The sequence below is a fragment of the Gallus gallus genome, chromosome 4 (assembly GCF_016699485.2).
Source record: "Gallus gallus isolate bGalGal1 chromosome 4, bGalGal1.mat.broiler.GRCg7b, whole genome shotgun sequence".
NCBI classification, from domain to species: Eukaryota; Metazoa; Chordata; class Aves; order Galliformes; family Phasianidae; genus Gallus; species Gallus gallus.
Window position 1 is genome coordinate 19,204,113 of NC_052535.1, and position 13,158 is coordinate 19,217,270.

Genomic DNA, 13,158 nt, shown 5'->3' on the forward strand with positions numbered 1-13,158 from the left:
TGTCTCATGCTTTCTTATGAAAAAGCCTCCCTTTAGGTACTGAAAAGCTGCTATCAGGCCTCCCTGGAGCCTTCTCTTCTCCAGGCTGAACAGCCCGAGTTCCTTCAGTCGATCCTCATAGGGCATATTCTCCAAGCCCTTCACAAGCCTTGTTGCCCTTCTTTGGACCTGCTCCAGCACCTCAATGTCCTTTCTGAACTGAGGTGCCCAAAACTGATCACAGTACTTGAGCTGAGGCCTCACCAGTGTTGAGTACAGGGGCAGGATTACTTCCCTAGTCCTGCTCACCACACCATGCCTGATACAAGCCAGGATGCCATTGGCCTTCTTGGCTACCTGGGCACACTGCTGACTCATATTCAGCTGACTGTCCATCAGTACACCAAGGTCCCTTTCCATCAGGCAGCTTTCCAGCCGCACCTCCCCAAGCCTGTAGGGTTGCCTGGGATTGTTGTGACCACAGTGCAGGACCCGACACTTGGCCCTATTGAAAGCCATCCGGTTTGCCTCATCCCATTGATCCAGTCTATCTAGGTCCCTGTGCAGTGCCTTTCTACCTTCTGACGGATTACTGTTCCTCCCCAACTTTGTGTCATCCTGCGAATTTACTGAGGGTGCACTCAATCCTTTCATCAAGATCGTTAATAAAGATGTTAAATAGGAGTGGCTCCGTTACAGAGCCCTAGGGGACACCAGTCATAACCGTCTGCCAGCTGGATTTAACTCCATTGATCACAACCCTTTGGGCCCAGCCATCCAGCCATTTCAACCAGCAGAGAGTATGCCCATCCAAACCATGGGCAGCCAGCTTCTCCATGACGATGTTGTAGGCGACAGTGTCAGAGGCTTTACTGAAGTCCAGGTAGACTACATCAAGGGACTTACCTTCATTCACTGACCTTTAGTTGATCTGTGATGGCTCTTGAGATTATTCATTCCAAAACCTTCCCTGGCATCTATGTGAGACTGATAGATCTGTAGCTACCAGGATCATCTTTCCACCCCTTTTTGAAGATGGACATCACATTTGCCAGTCTCCAGTCCACCAGGACATCCCCAGTTAGCCAGGACTGTTGAAGGATGATGGAGAGCGGCTTGGCAACCACATCTGCCAACTTCCTCAGCACTGTAGGGTGCAGTCCTTCTGGCCTCATTTACTTGTGAGCGTTCACCTTTTGAAGCAGGTCCAAAACCATTTCCTCATGGATTATGCAGGGCCTATTCTGTTCCCCACCCCTATCTTTCAGCGCAAGGGGCTGTGTGCCCAGGGAACAACTAGTCTTACTATTAAAGACTGAGGCAAAGAAGGAATTAATTCCTCTGCCTTATCCTGGTCAGTGTGTTCCCCTGTGCTTCCAACAAGGGACGGAGATTCTCCCTAGCTTTCCTGTTACTGTTAATATATTTATAGAAATATTTATTGTTGTCCTTGACCTTTGTGGACAAGTTTAGTTCTAGTTGGGTGTTAGCCTTTATAATCTTCTCCCTGCACAGCTTTACTGCATATTTGTAATCCTCATAAGTTTTCTTTTGTTCCTGAGTTCCAGCCAAAGGTCTCTGTTCAACCAAGCTGGCCTCCTTCCCCATCAGTTAATCTTTCTTGATTTGGAGGTGGTCAGCTCCTGCAGCTTTAAAATTTCTTCTTTGAAGTATTCCCAGCCTTCCTGGGTTTCCATGTGCTCCAGAACTACCTCCCAAGGGACTCTCTCAACAATGGTGTGAAAGAGATCAAGTCTGCTCCTCAGGAGTCCAGGGTGGCAGTACTGCTGACTCTCCTCCTCGCTTCAACAAGGATCAAAAAATCTATCATATCAATACTGCAGCCTCTGATAATACAATCAGGTTTAGGAGTCAGGTCTGTTTTCCATCTAATTGGGTAGACTACCCCTGCTTATGTTCTCTTCCTTTCATTCTTTATTGGTTGCACTGCATGGTTTTGTCACTGTCTTGTCTTGCTCTGAGGGTAATAATTACTGAGATCAACACATTTTCCTTTTTAGTGAGTATCGACAATGCTCCGGTCTTCTGGCATGTTCCTAGTTTTTCTGAAGGCAAATCTCTTCCCAGCATGTTTAGAAGAAGTATGAAATTAGATACTACTTGTTGTAGTAGGCGTCTTGTGGGGGCACGGGATGTACGGGACAGGCCTCTCCCTAAGCATAGAGAGACAGTGCTATCGTGCTGACCTTGCTGCAGAGAAAACAGGAGAAGAAGAAGGATGAGAAAAGAATGTGGAAAGGGCCAAATAAGGCACAATGTTATCTGGTATGAACCAATCAGAGTGGGACATGACAGCACGGTTATGTAGGTAAAAATGTATATAAGTTGTGTTTATTAGTGAATAGACGCCATTTTACCGCTCATCATATTGGTGTCACCTCGGTATATGGCTAAGCCGCAGGCTCCCTAAAGCAACGAACATCACAGTTGCCTGCGAAAGGCAACACTACTGCAGTTCTTAATTCTCATGAGCAGCTTAATGCCAAAGGACTGGATAAACAAAAAGTAGTCATGATATTGATACTCTTCTGTCAGATATCCTAGTCATCCTCATGACTGTCTCATGCTTCTAAACTTCCATTTAACCTTCATATTTCTGTGAATTTTGTACCCTTTAAAACTGTACACTTGAGGGACAAATACTGTTGTGCTCCAGCAATGTGTTTTGCACAACCCTTAGCATGTACTGGAACTCAGTTTTTATTTCTAGGAATGCATTTTAATCTCTTTACAGGACTGTGAATAGTGACTGAAACAGTGTCTGTATCATTTTACCAGGCTGTAATCCTTAACTGGGATTTAACCAGTTAATCTGACTTGGAGCAGACACAGTTATCAGTGCAAACAGCCATCTGTTCATATCCTCCCTTCTAGCCACTGTACAGAGTAGTCTGAAAGACACGGAGCAGAAGAGAATAGGTTGATATACTGGCCTCTGAAATGATTCCCTAAAGTACCTTATCTGCCTTTTCAGAGAAAAAAGAATATGGATTGAATCCACAAATCACATTTGTAAAGAGAAGACTTGTAATTAATTTCTTTCTGCTTTGCCTTATTCTGTTCAGTTGAAGCTGAAATATGGTATGTTTTGCTAACTGGCAAGTTTGTATTTCAGTGGTATGTTTCTTCAGGCTGTCCAGAGAGGTAGTGGAGTCACCGACCCTGGTGTTCAAAGAGCGTTTGGATGTTGTGTTGAGAGACATGGTTTAGCGAGAACCATTGGTGAAGGGCGAATGAATGGTTGGACTGGATGATCCTGTGGGTCTTTTCCAACCTTAGTGTTTCTATGATTCTATGATTTCCTATTCCCAAACCTAACGAGTCAGTGCAGGCAGCCATCTTAAGATTCCAAAATATGGTTAAGACATATCCATGAACATTTATAAAAAAAATAAGAGTTTGTGAAGATAGATAATTTTTACATGCAAAATTTTTGTTGTTGTTTGTTTGTTTTTGTTATTTTTTAAATAGATGTTATGCCTTTGCTTATTGGATCAGCTGTGTTGCTCTGTGTAGAACTATCTCGAGTCTTCTCTGGTGTGGTGTATGAGGGGTGCCTCATTCTTTGTGGTTTTTAGTGGCAAATGAACTTGTAGATATACCTCAGAGCCCAGAACAGTAGTTAAAGTCTTACTAAACCTGGGCAACAATTATTGATCTTTTTTTTATCTTTTCTAAGCATGGATGAACAGCGAACTTTTGCTGAGACTCCAGGAGAAAAAGAGTCTATCCTTTGTGGAATAAGGGGCAGGCAACTCAGGGAGAGCACAAAGAAGTTGCTAGAATATGCAGGGAGAAAATTAGAAGGGCAAAAGCCCAGCCTGATCTCAAACTGGCCACGGTAGTAAAAGGCAACATTTTTGTTTGTTTGTTTTTAACAAATATATTAACAGTAAGAGCAGTGCTAAAGAGAATCTCCATCCTTTACTGGATACCACAGGGAATGTGACCACTGAGGATAAGACTGAGATGGTCAGTACCTTCTTTACATCTCTCTTTAATAGTCAGACCAGTTATCTTTGGGGTACTCTACTACCTGACCTGGAAGTCTGGGATGGAGAGCAGAATAAACCCCCACAATACAGGTGGAGACAGTTGGATACCTTCTACTCCATCTAGACTGTCGCAAGCCCATGGGACCAGAGGGAATCCACCTGAAGGTGCTGAGGGAGCTGACAAAAGTGATCGAGAAGCTGCTTTCCACCATCGATCAGCATTCTTGGTCAACCTCAGAGGATTGGAGGCTTTCCAGTGTGACTCCCGTCTACAGGGAGAGTCATAAGAAGGACTCGGTGAACTACAGGCCTGTCAGCTGGAACTCAGTGCCAGGAAAGGTCATAGAACAGATCATATTGAGTGAGATCATGAGGCATTTATGAGACAACCAGGGAATCAGAGCCAGCCAGCATGGGTTCACAAAAGGCAGATTCTGCTTGACCAACCTCTTCTCCTACGTCCAAGTGATGATTGTGGTGGATGAAGGAAAGGATGTTGAAGTAATCTACCTAGACTTCAGACAGGCCTTTGACACTGTCTCCCATAGTATTCTTCTGGGGAAGCTGGCAGCCCATGGACTGGACGGATACACTCTTTGCTGAGCAAAGAACTGACTGGAGGTCTGGGCCCAGGGAGTGATGGTGAAAATACCTGGATGGTTTAGATTGTGGTGAGAAAAACATAGGTGCCAGACTCCTTGTCGGCAAGATAAGGAGAACCGGAAGAGGGAGATAGGAGAAGAACAGGCCCCATACTCCTTGTCAGCAGGGGGTCTGGGTTCTGTTTAGTGCTTACGCTCCACAGGAGCATTCTTTGTGGTAAGAAAAACATAGGTGCCAGACTCCTTGTCAGCAAGACAATGAGGAAGAGTGTTTACTTCATCCCAAGGGACCATCAGATGGGGATGCGACCACCCAGAGGAGAATACAACGCATGCGCCGGAGGGGAGGGACTTGATTAATGAATATGTAGTGCGGTTCAACGTAACCTGTTGAATATGTATGAACTTGACTTACAAATATGTAACATTTCTATGAACCGGTATGCAAGTTAGGAGGAGCTATCCCCCTTGCATCTGGCTCTGTGCAGTGTTGATTAAAACACCTGATTTTATAACTACTTTGTGGTTATAGAGTTTGATTCTGCAAGTCAATTTGGCACCCCAGATGGGACCATCTCTGTCCAGCTGCAGGACCAGCTGAGGAAGGGGACGCCTTAGGTGTGCCCTGAGGTTTCTCGGAAGGACGCCCCTTCCTCTTCTGATCACTGTGGGGATAGACAAGGACCATCTATCGGCGGACCAGGTATGTGCATGGGAATAAGGGGAACCCGGGTATGAGAGGAACCCGTAAGTCGCAAGGAGATGTCCTGCGCTGGGCATAGCTGTCGTGCTGCCCCTGGATAGTGAGCTCACAGGTTATGTTAGGTTGCCGGCTGGGGTAGGAGAAAAGCTCCTTGGAGGGAGTTCCTACAAAGGTGGGCCCCGTAAGTCGTACGCATGGGAAAGGGAGTAGTAATTCTCCCTTGGGTTGTTGGTAACAGTGGATTTGGCCAAATGATAATGTGGTGTCTTGTAGCAATAACAGCAGGATCCTAAGTTTTTTAATTGTTATTACCATCTGTTGAAAATGTCCGGTACCGTGTATTTGAACTACTGACATATTCGTGACATCCTTTTAAAGTACTTGAATTAAGACTGTAACTTGAGCCGGCATCTCTCTCTCTCTCTGTGTGTGTGTGTGTGTGTGTATCTCTGTGGGGCGAGTGTGGAGTTCCGACCAGCGGTACCGTCCTCCCGCGAGGGAAACGGCCGGAGAGGAATGAAGCGAGTGACAACAATTATCGTTTGTTTGTTCTCATGTGTCATTGTAATAGTACGTGAAGAATTGCTATGCGCAGGCGCATGGAATGCTACTAAATGTAGAGCTCAGGCAGGAGTAGGAATAAGAAGTTGCGCTTGTAAAAATTAGATGAGTAAATGAGATTCTGGGATTGGGATGAAGAAAGAGAGCAATGATTGGAGCATTTGCATTTAGGAGGTGTGTGTGTCTCCCTGGGGGGAGGTGTAAGGAGTTACTGGAGCCTTTGAATACGTGTACCTCCTTCTCTCTCAGTGTAGGTCTTTCAGTGTATTGAGAAATAAGGGACAATATTGTCACTATGAAAAGGGAAGATGTTTTATTTGACCTTTTAGAAAAACATGGTGCTCGGCTCTCTTTATCAGGGGTGGGTTGGGCACGACAAAACTGGCACAACTTGCAGAGTGTTTCGGATACAAAATGAAGTTCGTACCCGAGTTGGAAAAGGAAAATCGTTTATTTGTGCAGTACTCGGTGCTGCTTTGAAAGCAGCCGTGGGGTTACAAGCATTGCAGGAATCAGTTAAAGTAACACAAAAATCGGTTTAAAAAAAAAAAGAAAAGAAAAGAAAAAAGAAAAAAGAAAGAAAAAGGAAAAAAAAACCTCAGGTAAAATATTGTAATCAGCGGTGCTTATTGCACAAGTTAAAAGGTAAATGAAGTAACATGAACTGTATTGTTTGATTTGTGGGTTCTGAAAGGGAATGGGACAAATGGTTTTGATGATATAATTAAGTGTAATTGTTAATGGCATACAGAAGCTTGATTGAGGGTATGTGGAAACGTAACTGAGGGTATGAATAGTGAACAAAGGAAAAAGGGTTAAAGAGATAGTGAGTTTATCTGCGCTGCCATGAGAGCGACCCCCTCTTCCCCACCCCCAACCCGAGACTGCTGTTGTAAATAGCCTTATTTTGCTAAAGGGGGAAGTGGGGAGGATGGGGCACTGGAAGAGAGAATGGCCTTCATCTGCAGAGATCTAGGAAACCCGAAATTCCAGTGTTAGCACTGGAAGCCTTCGGAGAGGAGGAGGTGAAACTGAAATGTAATGTTAGTAGTATGATGAGAGTTTGGAAAGTGAAAAGTTTAGGAAGGACGCAGGCTGAGGAGGGCAAAGAACAGGGATGTCAGAACTAAAGAGAGGTGAACAATATGAAAAAAAAATACATAATTATAATAACTGATTGAGGAACAGAGATAGTTGAGAATAGCAACAGCTGTTACTGTTGCGGCCGTAGGACCCAGAGGCCCCCTCAGAAAGAGGTGGGGGGAGGGCCCTTAAAGAGCCCAGGGAGGGTTCCACTCCTGCTGGACTGAAAGCAGTGTGCAAACTGCAAGGAAATGGGACATTGGTGAAGCAATCCTACCAAGCTGAATGATGGGAACCTGGGAAGTTTACCCTAGCAGATTCATTGGTTAAATTGCAGCTAAGAGAGCAGGATAAAGAAGTTCATTTTCTGGTGGGGATGGGGGGCCTCTTACCACCACTGATGATTTTGTAGCAGTAGTAGGAGCTATTGCCCAACAAGAAAGAGCTTACCTTTTTGGGATTAATTAAATATAGACTGAGAAATATGCCAGGTTCTCCAAAACTGTTACTCTGGCAAGACTTATTAGAACAAAAGGATGCAGGGATTAAATTCAATAAAACTGGAGCTAAGGGACAAACACTAAGTCTGGTTTTAACACAAACTGGGAAAAACAATGTTTTACCCCCAGAAGTTACAGAAATCTTAAATAAGGTATGCTTAGGAGTGTGGATATCAGGAATACCTGGCAGAACCAAAATACAACCCTAAATAGAAGTTAAGTTAAAAGCAAGAGCTAGCCCAGTCAGGGTAAAGCGATGCCCTTTGAGGATATGTGACTATAGAAAGATAAAAGAAATAATAGATAACTTTTGGAGTTTGGATTACTTATGTGCATGCATACCACTCTGTGGTGGCAAATCCATACACTTTATTAAACAAGTTAAGGAATTAGTAGGTGGAGTTTACCTTCTGGATTTGAAGGATGCCTTTTCTGCCTGGTGTGGCCAAAAGAAGCCTAAGGTTATTTGCCTTTGAATAGAACACCCCTAATATGGGGAGAAAAAGACTCAGTTAACCTGGGCAGTGTTACCCAGGGTTGTGAGAACAGCCCAATGATTTTTGAGCAACTCGTGAGCCTGAGATTTGGGTTCCTCCTTCCCACAGTGGAGCTTCACTGTGGTATGTGGATGCCACGAAAAGAAGAGGACTGTGTGAAATGGACGGTGAGTGTGCTGAATTTCTTTGTTTAAATGATTATTAAGTTTCTCAACAGAAGGCACAAATAACTCAACGGCAAGTGATGTATTTGGGATAGGAGATTACAGCTGGACCTTGAACCTTAAGGACTGCCAGGAAAGAAGCCATCTGCCAAACCCTTGAGTCACAAAGTGCCAAGGAACTCCATACGTTCTCAGGAATGACAGGATGGTGCTGACTGTGGATACACAGCTATGGACTGTTGGTAAAGCCCCTTTGTGAAGTGAGTAAGAGATGGCCAGAGTGGTTGAGGGTGGTGGCTGCACTAGTGCTCAATATTCAAGAAGCCAGTAAACCTAGGCCAAAGAATAACAGTTTTAATATCTGATACAGTGTCTACTGTATTGGAGGTTAAAGGGGACATTGGCTCTCACCCCAAGGGTTCCTGAAATACCAGACCATCCTGGTAGAGCAGGATGATGTAGAAATAATTGTAACTAATATTGTCAACTCAGTCCCTAGTGGAACTCCTGGAGAACCAGTTTTTCATGTCTGCTTTGAAATAGCTGAAGCTATGGGCTGTTGCCAGTCGGACCTGAAAGATGAATCCTTAGAAGATGCAGAAGACACCTGGCTTACTGATGGAAGCAGTTTTGTTAGACAAGGAAACTGTAAGGCAGGATATGCAGTAACTGCTACTGACAAGGTAATCGAAGCACAATCATTACCTGTGGGGACTTTCTCTCAGAAGGCTGAAATAGCTGCCTTGACAAGAGCCTGAAATATATGAACGGATGCTAATTATGTATTTGGGATGCTACATGCCCATAGTACCAAAGAACATGGCTATTATACACAGTAAAGGACATCAGAAAGGTAACACTGTACAAGAAACTGGAAATAAGATGGTGGATTAGGTGGCAGAACAGGTAGTTGAAGAAGGCTTTAATTCCAGATGGTGAACTTAAAATTTCTGAACCTGAGTCAGAATCTGTAAAATACTCTAGGAATCTAATTAATGATTCAGAAGGGAAGAGAGCAAGCTCACAGATGGTACACACCCGGATGGACGGATTGTTGTGCCCTTTAGTATTCTATGGAAATTGGTTTTAAGGGAGGATTAGAAAATGTGTTGGGCAAACAGACATTACAAAGTATGATCCTAGTACCAGGAACCGGGTACAGTGGGCCTCTCGGGAAAGAGAACCTTCCAGGGCAACAATGGCAAATTGATTTCTTGGAACTCCCAAGAAAAGGGGGGTATCACTGTATGTTGATACTAACTAATACCTTTTCAGGATGGCCAGAGGTATTTCCCTGTAGGACCAATAACAAAGGCTTTGTTGCATAAGGTTATTCCTAGGTTCGGGGTACCAATGGCAATATGTATTATCTGGAGATTGTGTGTATGTTAAATCCCTCTCAGATTCTTCACTGGAGCCAAAGGGGGAAGGACCCTATCAAGTGCTTCTAAGTACGCACATGGCAGTCAAGGTGAAAGGGTTGGTCCCGTGGATACACCATACCCATGTGAAGAAAGTGACTCAGCCACACTGGACTACAGAGATGAGAGGACCCCTTTGACTGGTGCTCTGGAGAGGACAAAAAAAAAAAAAAAAAAGACAGGGTTTAGGGGATTAATGGTGGTAGTGATGGGATTGTTAGTAGGAAAGGATCCAGCAGATATGGATCCTTTCCGAACATGCCTCATTGGGGTACCATGGGATTTTCAATGGTCTGCATTTCAAAATTATGTGGGAGACAGGGTAGGACTAACTGCTAACCTCACGACTCTATGTAGGATGTTAGGACTAAGTCCAGGATCCACTTAATCCTGTCCAGCGTTCAAAGCAAACACTAGGGCAGAGGATGCTTTATGTATGGGAGTTATAGTTAATAATCTGAATGTCAGCTGTTCAGACCCAGAAGAGTTAGATTTACTGAGATCAGTAGTTCATAGTGTTTACACTGACCGAAACAGGACAGGGAGTCGTTGTTTTTCCTTTGGTGGTAAGACCATGATAGAAGCAGCCTTAATGGCTAGGTATCGGGGCAAGGCAGAGCTGGAATTATGGAGGTTCATGAGCAACAGCTCCACTTTTACCTATGTGTCTGGGAAGGACTCTCCCTGGGATGTAGAAACAAACAATGTATGGAATAATGACACACAGGCAAAACAACTGCCACCTGGGTTATTCTTAATATGTGGGGATCGAGCATGGTCTGGCATACCAATAAGGCCAATAGGAGGACCATGTTATCTTGGCAAACTAACCCTATTTGCTCCCAGAGTAAGGGATATCTTGAATAGCACTCTCTGGAATGTCACCCAGTTACACCGATCACAAGGGGAAATATACCAACTATCACCAACATGTGATAGCAAGATCACATTCTGGGATTATCCTACCAGAGTGATATCATACTTGATCACGAGAGTGATACCAGAGTGATATCATACTTGATAGCGTTCGGCATGCGGTACTACAAAATTGTGCTTCTATAGATTTCTTACTACTTGCTCAGGGTGATGGTTGCACAGATTTTAGCGGAATGTGTTTCTTTAATCTCTCAGATCCATACATAAGAACATGCAATGTCAGTCCGGTTCTGGAAGCTCTTTATAGCTTGCATTATTATGGTATTTTTGTTTATTTTCGTATGCATTGCAATGAAATGCGCACTGTGGTTGTTTAAAAGTACTGGAAGTAGTTATGAGGAGTGGAAAAGGCACAAGCTACAACAGAAAATAGAAAGTGGGGGCTATTTCAAGTCTCTGTTCTTTCGAAATGGAATGGTCTAGCAAAAGAATTTGCTAGGTGGAAGAAAAGGGGGGACTGAAAGAGGGAGGGACTTGATTCGAATTGATTCCACTTAATGAAGAGGGTTTGATTTTGAGATTCTACCTGGACGGTTTAGATTCTGCTTACATTCCCCAGGAGCATTCTTTTGTAGTGAGAAAAACATAGGTGCCAGACTCCTTGTCGGCAAGATAAGGAGAACCGGAAGAGGGAGATAGGAGAAGAAAAGGCCCCAGTCTCCTTGTCAGCAAGATAATGAGGAAGGGATGAACCAGCAAGGATTAGGATAACAAGGAGGAAAGTAGGCTAAAGTTCAAGAAGACTGTAATGAGGAAGAGTGTTTACTTCATCCCAAGGGACCATCAGATGGGGATGCGACCACCCAGAGGAGAATACAACGCATGCGCCGGAGGGGAGGGACTTGATTAATGAATATGTAGTGCGGTTCAACGTAACCTGTTGAATATGTATGAACTTGACTTACAAATATGTAACATTTCTGTGGACCGGTATGCAAGTTAGGAGGAGCTATCCCCCTTGCATCTGGCTCTGTGCAGCGTTGATTAAAACATACCTGATTTTATAACTACTTTGTGGTTATAGAGTTTGATTCCGCAAGTCAATAGCAAACTGCAAGTTACCTAGCTGCAGTTCTTGGGTAGTACAGTATTCAGTAAAATAAAATGGATCTTCCTTTTTTTATCCTGTGTCTTATTTGCTAAAAATAACGTGATCAAATCTCAGTGGACTGATAGAGGAACAAAAAACTGTTGTATGATAAATATGACTTAAGTCAGGAGATAGACTTTTAAAATGTTCATTCAGAAGTGTTGGTGTTGAGCAATTACCATGTTCGTGTTGATTGATTTGTTGTTTTGAGCTTGTGTTTGAGAATCCTGTCAGCACTGCCAGGGGCTTGAGTATCTAAACATGAGAATAGTCAGTATGAGCTTTCAGGTATCACACTGCAACTGAAGGGTGTTTTATAGCTTTTCTTCTCTGAAGGAAGGGAAGAAGAGAGAATACTGTATCTCTGTGAGAGATAGGGCTCATAAGAACTTGGTGTTTTACAATAGTCTGGTGCTGAATATATACTAGTTAAGTAAGGAAAAGGTCTGAGATGCTATCCACACTGGAGAAGAAAATTAAGCAACTATTAAATTTAACTGTTGTACATTTCCACAGAGTTGGAATCTTACCTACTAAATCACTATAATTTTTGACACATAAATGTACTAGAGAAAATAGAGTGTGATCATGATGGGGTTTGGAGGCTATATGCATTGTGGGAAACAAGACTATTAGGTTAAATTTTTCCATTTGGCTTGAGCTGCTGCCCTATGGGTGTCTTGTCAGTCGAGGCTGAGGCAGGCTAGACTTTTTCCCTGAGTGGACATTTGGTTCCACCTGAGATGTGGCCTGCTTTTGTACATCCCCCTGCTAAACTATTCTATATCTCTTTATTTCCAAGCCTTTCAAGAGCAAGTACATGACGTTGCCTAAAGATAGGTGAAAAACTTTGCAGTGTTTTGTTGTCCCAGAAATTTTCATGACATGTGGCCTTCTTGTGTTGTCCTTTCTGTACTGTTTTTTGAAGAGTGTTACTATGTATTAATCAAGTAAATGTTCTGACACCCTGATGAACTCAGAGGATTCATGAATTACTAGATAACAAATCTGTCTGAAAAAGTTACTGAGATCAATTGTGAAGATAAAGCAAATTATAATATGACACAGAACAAGATGAAACAAGGGAGGATGCAGAGAATAGACAGGAGTCTTTATCTGCAATGAAAACCATGATGCATGTCAGAGGACTTGCAAACTGTGAGCAAGGGGAAGAGCATTTGGATACTGTTGTTTTTACTGCATTTTTTGACTCAAATCTTCCATATCTGAGGGTGAGGGAGGGAAAGAGTGTCTTAGAAACAAAAAGGTTGAACTAGCTTTGGGGGGGACCTTAATCTTTAGCTTTTTAGTGGTTGTTCATAAGTGATGTTTCTATGCAGATATCTCATAACGGCACACTGTTATATTCCACAGCTGGTGATGTGTGGCCAACTCTCTGCTTTAGACTAAATGTGACTGCTCAGATTGCCTATGGAATGGTCCACTGAAGGGAACTCTTTTGCTTTTTGAACAGTGGTGAGTTACATTTTGATATTCATAACATGGTCAGTTAAATTTGAAGATTGAAATTAACAAGAAAAATGTGGCAGGGTCAGCAGTGAAAATAAGCTGTTGTAGGATTCATACATATGGACTGTCCTGTCTG